Source organism: Coenobita brevimanus, chromosome 2, assembly GCF_032717465.1.
Source record: "Coenobita brevimanus isolate Jiangsu-jjx chromosome 2, ASM3271746v2, whole genome shotgun sequence".
In the NCBI taxonomy this organism is placed as follows: Eukaryota; Metazoa; Arthropoda; class Malacostraca; order Decapoda; family Coenobitidae; genus Coenobita; species Coenobita brevimanus.
In genome coordinates, this window is record NC_136955.1 from 41,050,193 (window position 1) to 41,060,687 (window position 10,495).

Genomic DNA, 10,495 nt, shown 5'->3' on the forward strand with positions numbered 1-10,495 from the left:
AAAATACTTCACGCTAATGAAAGGTTAATATCTTTTAATTCTAGTTATTCCCATCCTTGTGCGAGAGGCTTCTCTTAAGCTTAATAGTCATTTATTGTTAACGAGAACAAAGTAAAAGCGAAACAGTATCAGTCATTTATTTTCTTAACTTCACAATCCTCCAGTATGAAAGGCCGCGGCAGATTCAATAATCATTTGTTACATGTATGCTGCGTCTGTGATAATAAAATATGCGGCTTCCTCGTATTGTACGTTAGTGAACCTTGTCAGGCTTTGATCTTTGGAAATAATCTGGTCACACCGTCAAACTTGTAAGCTTTTATGCACTGGTCTTCGTCTGATGATCAGTAGTGGGATAGTTGTGATAAAATATTTGTTTACATTTTGCGAAGAGCAATAGCTGGATGTATCATGATTTCGATGAAGCTTGTTTTCCAATTCAGGTTATAAGAGATTATTACAACAGTGACAAACGATTTTTTTTTTTTAGGAGGGTATATTTGAACCCAGCGATTCATTACCTAATGAATGTAGTCATTTGTATATTTGTTCATGAATACTTTCCATAGTTTTCGAAAACTTGCAAGGGACACTGACCGGTTAGAATGTATTGTTAGTGTTTGGTATTACACGGTTGCAAGTGTGTGTGTGTGTGTGTGTGTGTGAGTAGGATTCGGAATGTTTGTGTGGCGTGGGAGGGAAGGGAGAGATAATCTTACGTGAGGGAAGTCAGAGCTGGGTTGTTGCCAAGATACATCATGCTGTTAACTGAGACATCGCTACAAAGTCTTCTTCTCCTAGTCTACCTCACCCATCAGCATCAACTTTCACTACTATAGCGCCTCTCTTATTACCCACGGGTATTGTTTTCACTCGGTTTGTCTATTTGTTTGTTTATCTGTCTGTCTGATAAATTTACGCAAAAACTACTGGTACAACTTTGACTAAAATTACAGGGATGATAGACTATAGCCTTCTGATCATCTGATTGTATTATGGGCCAAATTGAGCCAAGGCCCAGACTGTTAGCTCAAAATATGTAAGAAAAAAAATAAGGGTAAAGGATCGTTTTATCGCCATAACTCCTTTCAAATTCGTAATATCGACATGAAACCAAAACGTAAAGGTGCATCTTTCAGATCTCCATCTTATAACATGCCTCATTACATCAGGTCACCCCCCAGTTAGCTGTATAGGGGTCGATGTCAGGTGGGTCGGGCCTAAAATTTCAAATAGACATAAAATCGTAAATTTCCGCCCGGTTTACTCCAATTTGGAAATGTGACATCTCTGACATCCTATTGTATTTATACGTTAACACTAAAATGACTGCCGCGGACGGCTTTCCTGTGCCTTGGCACCGCTTCTTGTCTTGTTCTTGCTAAAGACAGACGATTTCATCAAGCTATAAAGAAATTTGCTCTCTTATTCTTGTTTTGGACTCACTATTTCTTCCAGCTAAATGGAAACTACTTTTACTGAAGAGGATAATTTTCACGTCGTCAAATATCCCGCAACTTATTTCAGGCCAACCACTCTTAGCACCGTGTCTGGAAGGTCTGGCACAAAATTTACTCTTTTATGTATCAAAATGAGGACAAAAATGGTATTTACATTGAATTTGGCATTTTCTGTCATGAGCAGTATGAACAATGGAATTAGTTTTTCTATGGCACTTCTGTCAACGTATGTTTTGTGAAATTTAGCATTCCTATCAACAGTATATATATATATATATATATATATATATATATATATATACACAAGAGCAAGTCATCTATAATTTTCATGCTAATTCCAGACGATTTTGTACGACATTGTACAGTACAACTGCTGTGCCTGGATTAGACTCTACTTCCGCCAACTCCTTCACCGCCTAAAGGCTGAGTACATGTGTCTCAAATTATGAAAAATAAGTACGTCACTGGATCGAAAGGGTTAAAATTTTTATCTGGTAATTGCGTTTTTGTAATGCTATTAATCAATTATGAAGCAATTATTTGTGTCGATACAGTTTGCTCCATGGAACGCGATACAGTTAAAAATAAATTACCTGGTAACGGCCATACCACGTTGAGTACACCGCTTCCCGTCCGATCAGCGAAGTTAAGCAACGTTGGGTCTGGTTAGTACTTGGATGGGTGACCGCCTGGGAACACCAGATGCTGTTGGCATCCCTACGTGTCAAGTGGGGTTGGTGGAGGATTAGTGCCCCTCCCTGTAAAACAATTAACTCTAAGCCATTGGCCACCCCGTCTGGGATACATGGCGTCTGGCAATGAATGAATGAATGAAGTCCAGGTGATGTGCCGTATATGCTGGTACTGAGGCGAGAGAGTAATGCCGGTAGTGGTCCGTCATTTTTTCTTGTTATCTTATCTCTTGTATTTCAGGAAGAGCGATGTTAAAACTAGGACTCAGAATTTCTCGCATTTATGTCGCTTGACAGGTAAAACTAAAAAGCTCCAAACTTTATACCTCTCAACAGACTTTTCCTTCAATTTTCTTATACCAACACTCCCTCTGCCACCATCTACCACCCCAACACTCTCTCTGCCTCCATCTACCACCCCAACACTCCCCCTGCCTTCATCTACCACCCCAACACTTCCCTTCCCTCCATGTACCACACCAACACTCTCCCTGCCTCCATCTACCGCCACAACACTCCCCTGCCTTCATCTACCACCCCAAAACTTTCCCTGCCTTCATCTACAACCCTAACACTGTCCCTGCCTCCATGTACCACCCCAACACTCCCCCTGCCTCCATCTACCACCCCAACACTTCCCTTCCCTCCATGTACCACACCAACACTCCCTCTGCCTCCATCTACCACCACAACACTCCCCTGCCTCCATCTACCACCACAACACTCTCCCTCCATCTACCACCACAACACTCCCCTGCCTCCATCTACCACCACAACACTCTCCCTCCATCTACCACCACAACACTCCTCCTGCCTCCATCTACCACCACAACACTCCCCCTGCATCCATCTACCACCACAACACTCTCCCTCCATCTACCACCACAACACTCCTCCTGCCTCCATCTACCACCACAACACTCCCCCTGCCTCCATCTACCACCACAACACTCCTCCTGCCTCCATCTACCACCACAACACTCCTCCTGCCTCCATCTACCACCACAACACTCACCCTGCCTCCATCTACCACCACAACACTCTCCCTGCCTCCACCTACCACCACAACACTCCCCCTGCCTCCACCTACCACCACAACATTCCCCCTGCCTCCACCTACCACCACAACACTCCCCCTGCCTCCATCTACCACCCCGACGCTCCCTCTGCCTCCATCTACCACAACAACACTCTCCCTGCCTCCATCTACCACAACAACACTCTCCCTGCCTCCATCTACCACAACAACACTCTCCCTGCCTCCATCTACCACAACAACACTCTCCCTGCCTCCATCTACCACCACAACACTCCCCCTGCCTCCATCTACCACCACAACACTCTCCCTGCCTCCATCTACCACCACAACACTCTCCCTGCCTCCATCTACCACCTCAACACTCCCTCTCTCACCCCTTCCAACCTGACATTCCCCCTTCTTCCATATCCCCACCCTAATGCTCGCCCTTCCTTCATTTCTCAATTATTCTCCCTCCCTTCTTTGCCAGGCATTCTTTCCCTGCACCAGCTCCCATATTCTTCCTGCGAATAACACGAGACAAAAAAGGAAACTATTGCCAGAACTATTGTGGGCGGATCGTATGCGGAAGAAAATCTCAATAACGTCAAGTAATTTTTTACAGCCGTAACGGGGGTTAATGCATTTGTGTTGATTGTTGTTGTTGTTATTCATATTCAGTTCCCTTTGCCTGCTGTTATTTTCAGCAAACTGCTCCCTCTCACCTTGTTCCTTCGTTCTTCCTTGCTCCTCGTTATTCTCTTGACTGTAACTCATATTACCCTGTGAGTCAAATCATATTCACTCCCATCCTTGTGTACTTTTTTCGTGATGCCTCGTACTGCCTCCTTTGTTCTCTGCCTCTTTTGTCTCCCTTCGTTTCTGTGCTGCTATTACTCATATATAGTTAGGTGTATGCATTGTTGTGTGCAAGAAATGGAAGGAGAATATAAGAGAATATGGATCACTTGGTTGAAGGATTGTGTGTAGAAGATTGTTGGAATAAAAACATGGGCGACTGTGTGTATTTTGCACCAACAGACGATCATGCGTGTAGTGTGAAAGAAGAGTTCTGGGCAAATGTGGAAGCATGCATAGAAAAGTCTGAGAAGAGTGAGAGAGTGTTTTTGATTGGAGATATGAGTGGAAAGTAGGAAATGTGAAAGTGGATGGAGTAGTTGGTAAGTGCGCTGTGCCTGCAGAAGTGGATGAGAATGGCAGTGTTCTAGTAAACAGTCGTGCAGGGAGGGGGTTAGTGATAGCCAGTACCCTCTTTAGGGACAAAATGATCCACAGGAATACATGGCAAGTGATCAGAAGGATGGCTGGTGAATTGAATGAACGGAAGGCAGTGATTGACTATGTATATATGGGATGAGAGAATAGGAATATTTGTTCAAGATGCAAGAGAATACAGAGGTTGGGAAAGTGAACTCTCTGACCACCACAGTGGTGGTGAAATTCAATGTACAAATGCCATGGATAAATACATGGACAAAAAAGGCAAGATTAAGCAGTCCATGCAAGGAGGGTAGCAATGTTGCAAGAGGATGAAAAAAAGGGAGGATACAAGAGGGAAGTGGAGGAGCGATAAGGTAAATTTGATTTGGAACAGATGGGGAAAGTGGAAAGTGTGTGCAAGATATTCACAAAAGAAATCTGTGCAGCAAGTCAAGTGGTACGTGGGGTGAAGAAAAGACATAAGGGGTTGCAAGGAAAAAAATGTCTGAATGAAGACGTGATGTAAGCTGTGGTGCAAAAGAAGAAAGAATATAGTGAGTGGATGGGAAGCAGAGGCATGGAGGAAGTTGACAGATGGAAGATAAAATTATTTGCAGATAGCAAGAAAGAGGTTAAAAGATTAGTAAGATAGAGTCAGAAGAGGATGGAGGAGGAATTTAGGAGGAATTTGAGTGCAAAGTGAAGGGAATGTAAGGAAATGATCTGGAAGGAGGTAAAGAGAGTTAGGCAGGGTGATAAAGAAGTTAGTAGGAGAGTGAAAGATAAGTGGTTGGTTGACAGTGGAGAGGAAAGAAAACGTGAGCAGATGGAGAGAAAACTTTAAGGAATTTTTGAACATACAGAATGAAAGTAATGCTAGTACAAGTGGCTGGGGAATGGCAGGGAGACGGAGGGAGGCTACAAGAGAGGGAGAAATCAGCAGGATGGAAGTAATGGAAGCAGTGAGGAAAGACAGTGTGGAGAAAGCCCCTGGAACTGCTGTTGTGTGTGGTGAAATGCTGAAGCATGGGGGAGGGATAGTAGAAGAATGGATGTGGAAGATGAGCAGATTGGCCTGGGAGGAAGGTTGAGTCCCGGAGGATTGGAATTCATTTATAACTATTCCCCTGCACAAAGGAACAGGAGGAAAAGAAGTGTGTGGTAATCATAGGGGCTTTTGTCTTCTTAGTGTACTAGGAAAAGTACAGTATATGGTAGAATGATTATTGACAGAGCTAGGGAAATAACAGAGATTAGTTGGAGAACAACAGGGAGGTTTAGGAAAAGAAGAGGTTGTGTAGATCAGATATTCATCCTTAAATCTTTAGTGGAAAATTTCTAGAGAAGGGAAAGAAGTTGTATGACCCTTCTTGAATTTGGGGATAGACAAGGAATGTGGAAATTACTAAGAAACTATGCAGTAAATGGGAAGTTGTTGAATGTCGAGAAGAGTATGGATGACGGTGCTAAGGATGCAGTGCGTGTCGGTAATGAACTGAGCAAACTTTCCTATCTGAATGTTATATTGAAACATGCATGTGTCGTGTCTCCATGGTTATTCAATCTGATAAGGGATGGGGTTACAAAAGAGATACAAAAAAGAGTAGTGGATGTTGGACTGGCCCTAATGAGAGATGGCAACCATTCGAAACTTCCAGTATTGTTTTCTGCCAATGATATAGTATTGTTAAGTGAAGATGAAAGAAACTAAGGCTTGGTGAATGAGTTTTGGAGAGTGTGTAAGAAACGGAATCTAAAGGTGAATGTTGGGATGAGTAAAGTTTGGTCTTTGAGAGAAGTGATGTCAATGGATGTACAGTAAGGTTGGATGGTGAGGATATGGGAAACGTGATGGCATTTTAGTACTTGGGTAGTGTGATGAGTAAAGTTGAAAGTCTGAAGGATGAAGAAATTGAAAGGGTTCAACATGGAAGAAAGATGGCTGGTTCCTTGAAAGCAGTGATAAGAAATGGGGAAGTGAGCATGAATGTAAAAAAACTGCTGCTGGATAGTATTGTGATATCAGCTCTAACGAATGGGAATATTACTCTAGTCATCACTACTTTCCTCATTTCAGCGTTATTTTACGAATAAACTTCCTCATAGCCCTTCTGTCCTCACCAAGACCATTTGCTCCTGTTTTGCCTGTCCTCTACAGCATCAGTCGTATAAGTCATCTACAGTAGATCCGTATTCTACTTGGCTTTGGAAGAACAGTGAATTGTTTGTTGTATGCATCATCAATAAAAAGAAATAGATACCATGCATAATAATATTGAGTGTAAACTACAAAGCAGTAGCCTAGCAAAATAGTTCAGGAGAACAGGGCGAAAACTCCGTCGAGGCTTGTCTATACCATAGAAATATGAAAAAAATAAAAAAAATTGCACGGGGAAGGAACAAGAGGGAGTTAAGAGAGGGGGGCGAAGACGGAAGAGGGAATCATGATGCTCCAGATACAATTTATGTTTTTTATCATACTCCCTGTTCTGCTTCCGAAAAAACATAAAGAGTAGATAGTTCTGAAGCGCTGATGCAACCATTAATCATTTAGTTTTGTTATTAGCAGTAAAACATTCTAGTATTTCACAGAAACTTTCCATTTTCATATATTGTTAACTAAGTTTCAATTATTTTCTGTCGCAGTTAGTTGAATTTTTCCACTTACTTTATTTCTGCCTCTCTTTCTCATAGGACTAAAGCACCTCAAGCTTTAATAATGTACTATCTTATTCCCACGAATGTCTGACCATTTACTTACTATAGCCACACCTGCATAAAATCTTTTCATTTTTTCCTCATATCTCAGTTTGTCTCTGTCTGCCTGTCTGTCTGTGTGTGTCCCTGTCTCTGTCCCTGTCTCTGTCTGTCTGTCTGTCTTCTGTCTGTCTTCTGTCTGTGTGTGTGTGTGTGTGTGTGTGTGTGTGTGTCTCTCTCTCTCTCTCTCTCTCTCTCTGGTAGTCCAATATCGCCCTTTGGTTTAACATATCGTTCGGTTTTCGTGCTAATTCCTGGTCTTTCCACATGTTTTCTTCCATTTCTCTATGTATTCCCACCAGCTTAATTTCATGTAAAATTTTGCTTATGCAATAGTTATTTTTTCATCCACCTTGAATTTTTTGTAGGGCAGCCACCCATCTGTTCTCAGTAATTTTCAGTACTTCCTTCATCATCGTAATCTCGTCCACCTGCTTTTTTTTTTTTTTTTTACATGTATCTCTTTTTGCCCTTACATTCCCATCCTTCCAATGGGTCAAAAACTTCCTTACCCGTCTATTATGTTACTTTTTACCTCGGATTCGAAACCCTCCCTAATGGTGTTCCGTGTCACTGAAGGGCTTTATCAAATACTAACTTATTTTTCTAATATTCTTTCACTACAAATTAAGCCCCATTTCTCCTCCTTCTGATAGGCCAAAACCCTGGCCCTCCCACCATTGTGTTCCTTCCCTTCTTACTGCGTTACGCTCTGCCCTTTTTATAAGTTCTTCATCTCCCATTAAAAAACACGACCCGTCCCCCTCCCCTAGTACCCTTGCCTCTGACTCTTTAATAGTAATTAGATCAACTTCTTTTCCCAGACAATTTTTTTTTTTTTTGCATGAAAGAAAAGTAGAGAGAGAGAGTGCATTTTGCTCCCATGCTTTTTGTACTTCCATTACAAGCAGGTTCCAAGTAAACAGAGAAAAATTATAAGTTAAAATTGAGTGAGAAAAATTATCATAAAGTAAAATTGCGTGTTTTTCTCCTCGTCTGACGCCTCCCATGCCGTACAAGTTAACTAACTACAGGGACACTTTCTTGCCACGCCAGACACAGCTTTAATCCTGTGGTTTAATGACGATGACGTCTACTTCATTCTAATCAAGCAGCCAACAGTGATCAAGATGAGTTAGGGAGACTCTTAACACCTGTCATATAAATATCATTCCTGCCATTCCAGACGAATTTTTCAGCTCACGAGAGACTCTCCGAACTGGAGGGTCATGCCGTGCCTAAATAAAATTTACTGTTGCCTGTTTCAATAGAGTCAGAGGAGGGGCTAGTAGGGGAGGGGGACAGGTTGTATTTTTTATGGGGGGTGAAGAACTTATAAAAAGGGCCGAGAGTGACGTCGGTAAGGAGGGAAGGAACACAATGGTGGGAAAGCCAGACCCCACAGGAAGGAAGAAGAGATAGCTTGAACCGAAGAGGGTTTTGACTTATCAGAAGGAGGAGAAAAGGGGCATATTATGTAGATGAGCAATAGGGAAGTATAGGGAAACTTTTATTAGAAAAATAAGTCAGTATTTGATGAAGTACATCATGGTGACGCAACATTAATAAGGAGGGTTTCGAATCTGAGGTAGAACGTAACGTAACAGAAGGGTGAGGAAAATTTAGACCCACGGGAAGGATGGGAATGTAAAGGCAAAATGAGACTTGCGTAAAAAATAGGAAGAGAAAGAGATTACGATGATGAAGGAAGTACTGAAAATTATACTGAACAGGAGGGTGACTTTCATTTACAAAAAAATTGAGGTGGATGGCAAAGTAATTGAATAAGTAAAATTTTACATGAAATTATGCTGGTGGAAATACGTAGAGAAATGAAGGGAATTTGTGGGAAGACCAGTAATTAGTGTGAAAACGGAAGGATATGTTAAAACACAGGGTGATTTCGGCCTACGAGAGAGAGAGAGAGAGAGAGAGAGAGAGAGATGAGAGAGAGAGAGAGAGAGAGAGAGAGAGAGAGAGAGAGAGAGAATAAAAATCAAAAGATTATGTTGAGGTGTATAGATAGAGTTAATAAATGGCCAGGCGTTCTTGAGGATAAGATAGTATACAGTATAGTAAAGCTTGGGGTGCTTTAGGCCTATGAGAAAGAGAGACAAAAATATAGTTTTGAAGTGAAAATATTTATCTAATTCAAACAGAAAATAAATGAAATTTAGTTAACAATATAGAAGAATGGACAGTTTGTGTGAAATATTAGAATGTTTTACTGTTAATAATAAGAAAAAAAATGATTTATGAAAGCATGGTTGATAACCAGCGTTTCAGAACTACCCGGTACTCTACCATTTATGTGTTTTCGGAAGCAGAACAGGGAGTATGGTAAAAAACAGAAAAGTGTCCCTGGAACATCATGTTTTCCTGTGCAATTGTCCCTCCATCTCTCTTAACTCTTCCTTGCTCTTTTCCTGCGCAATTTTCAAACCTGTTTTCATATTTTTGTGGTAGACATGCATCGACGGACTTCTAACCCTGTTCTCCTGAACTAAATATTTCGCTAGGCTGTTGGTTTGTCGTTTACACTAAATATTTTTACGTGTGGTACAGTATCTAGTTTACATTTCTGATGACGTATACAACAAACTATTATCTGTACTTATACAAGAGAACCTCTAGAGCCAATAAGAATAAGGATAGAGAAGACTTATACGGATGATGCTGTAGGAGGACATGCAACACGGGAGAAAATGGTCTTGCTGAAAACAGAAGGGCTATGAGGAAGCTCATATGTAAAACAAAGCTGAAATAAAGAGAGAAATAATGACTAGAGTATTACTTCAAGTAACTGTATCTTGTAAATGATTTTTTATGCAGAAAAAAAAATGGACCAAATGCTGGAAACATGCATAACGGCCGGGCATTTCAAGAATCAATGAACGGAAGAGAGCGAAAATAAAAATCTGTTCATCAGTTCACTTGTAGATCCCTAGACAAATTCTATAGAAAAGACAGTAGATCGTTATCAGAGAGAAATACAGGTTGGAAAAAAGAGCTTCAAAGTCAGAAATTAATAGATTAGGCCGCATTTCTTATAAACTTAATGGGTAAAGAAATATACAAGCTCCTAATTGGTAACATGCGTAAATGGACGAACCGAGCTCGCCAGGTGTGACTAGCTTAATACAAAGTTACAAAGCGTTTTTAGCTGGGAAATGAATAATCCAGTCATACTTTACCCTTATCAGATAAGAGCCAGAAAGTAGTGTTTGCTTGCCCTGTCGGCATATTAGTAAAAATTCCACCATAAGACCACAGACCGAGAGTAACATTAAGCTTTTGAGCGGGAGGCTGCCTGTCGTGGGGGGCGACTACCTTTGAAAACAAATGAG

The 10,495-nt window shown here is 41.3% G+C and overlaps 1 non-coding gene across 1 annotated transcript; it reads left to right on the forward strand.

Annotated features, from left to right (window-relative positions):
• Window positions 1-2,055: 2,055 nt before the first annotated feature.
• LOC145392550 (5S ribosomal RNA) lies at window positions 2,056-2,174 on the forward strand. Its single transcript, XR_013896003.1, has one exon. It is a non-coding gene; the product is annotated as a 5S ribosomal RNA (ribosomal RNA).
• Window positions 2,175-10,495: the final 8,321 nt, after the last annotated feature.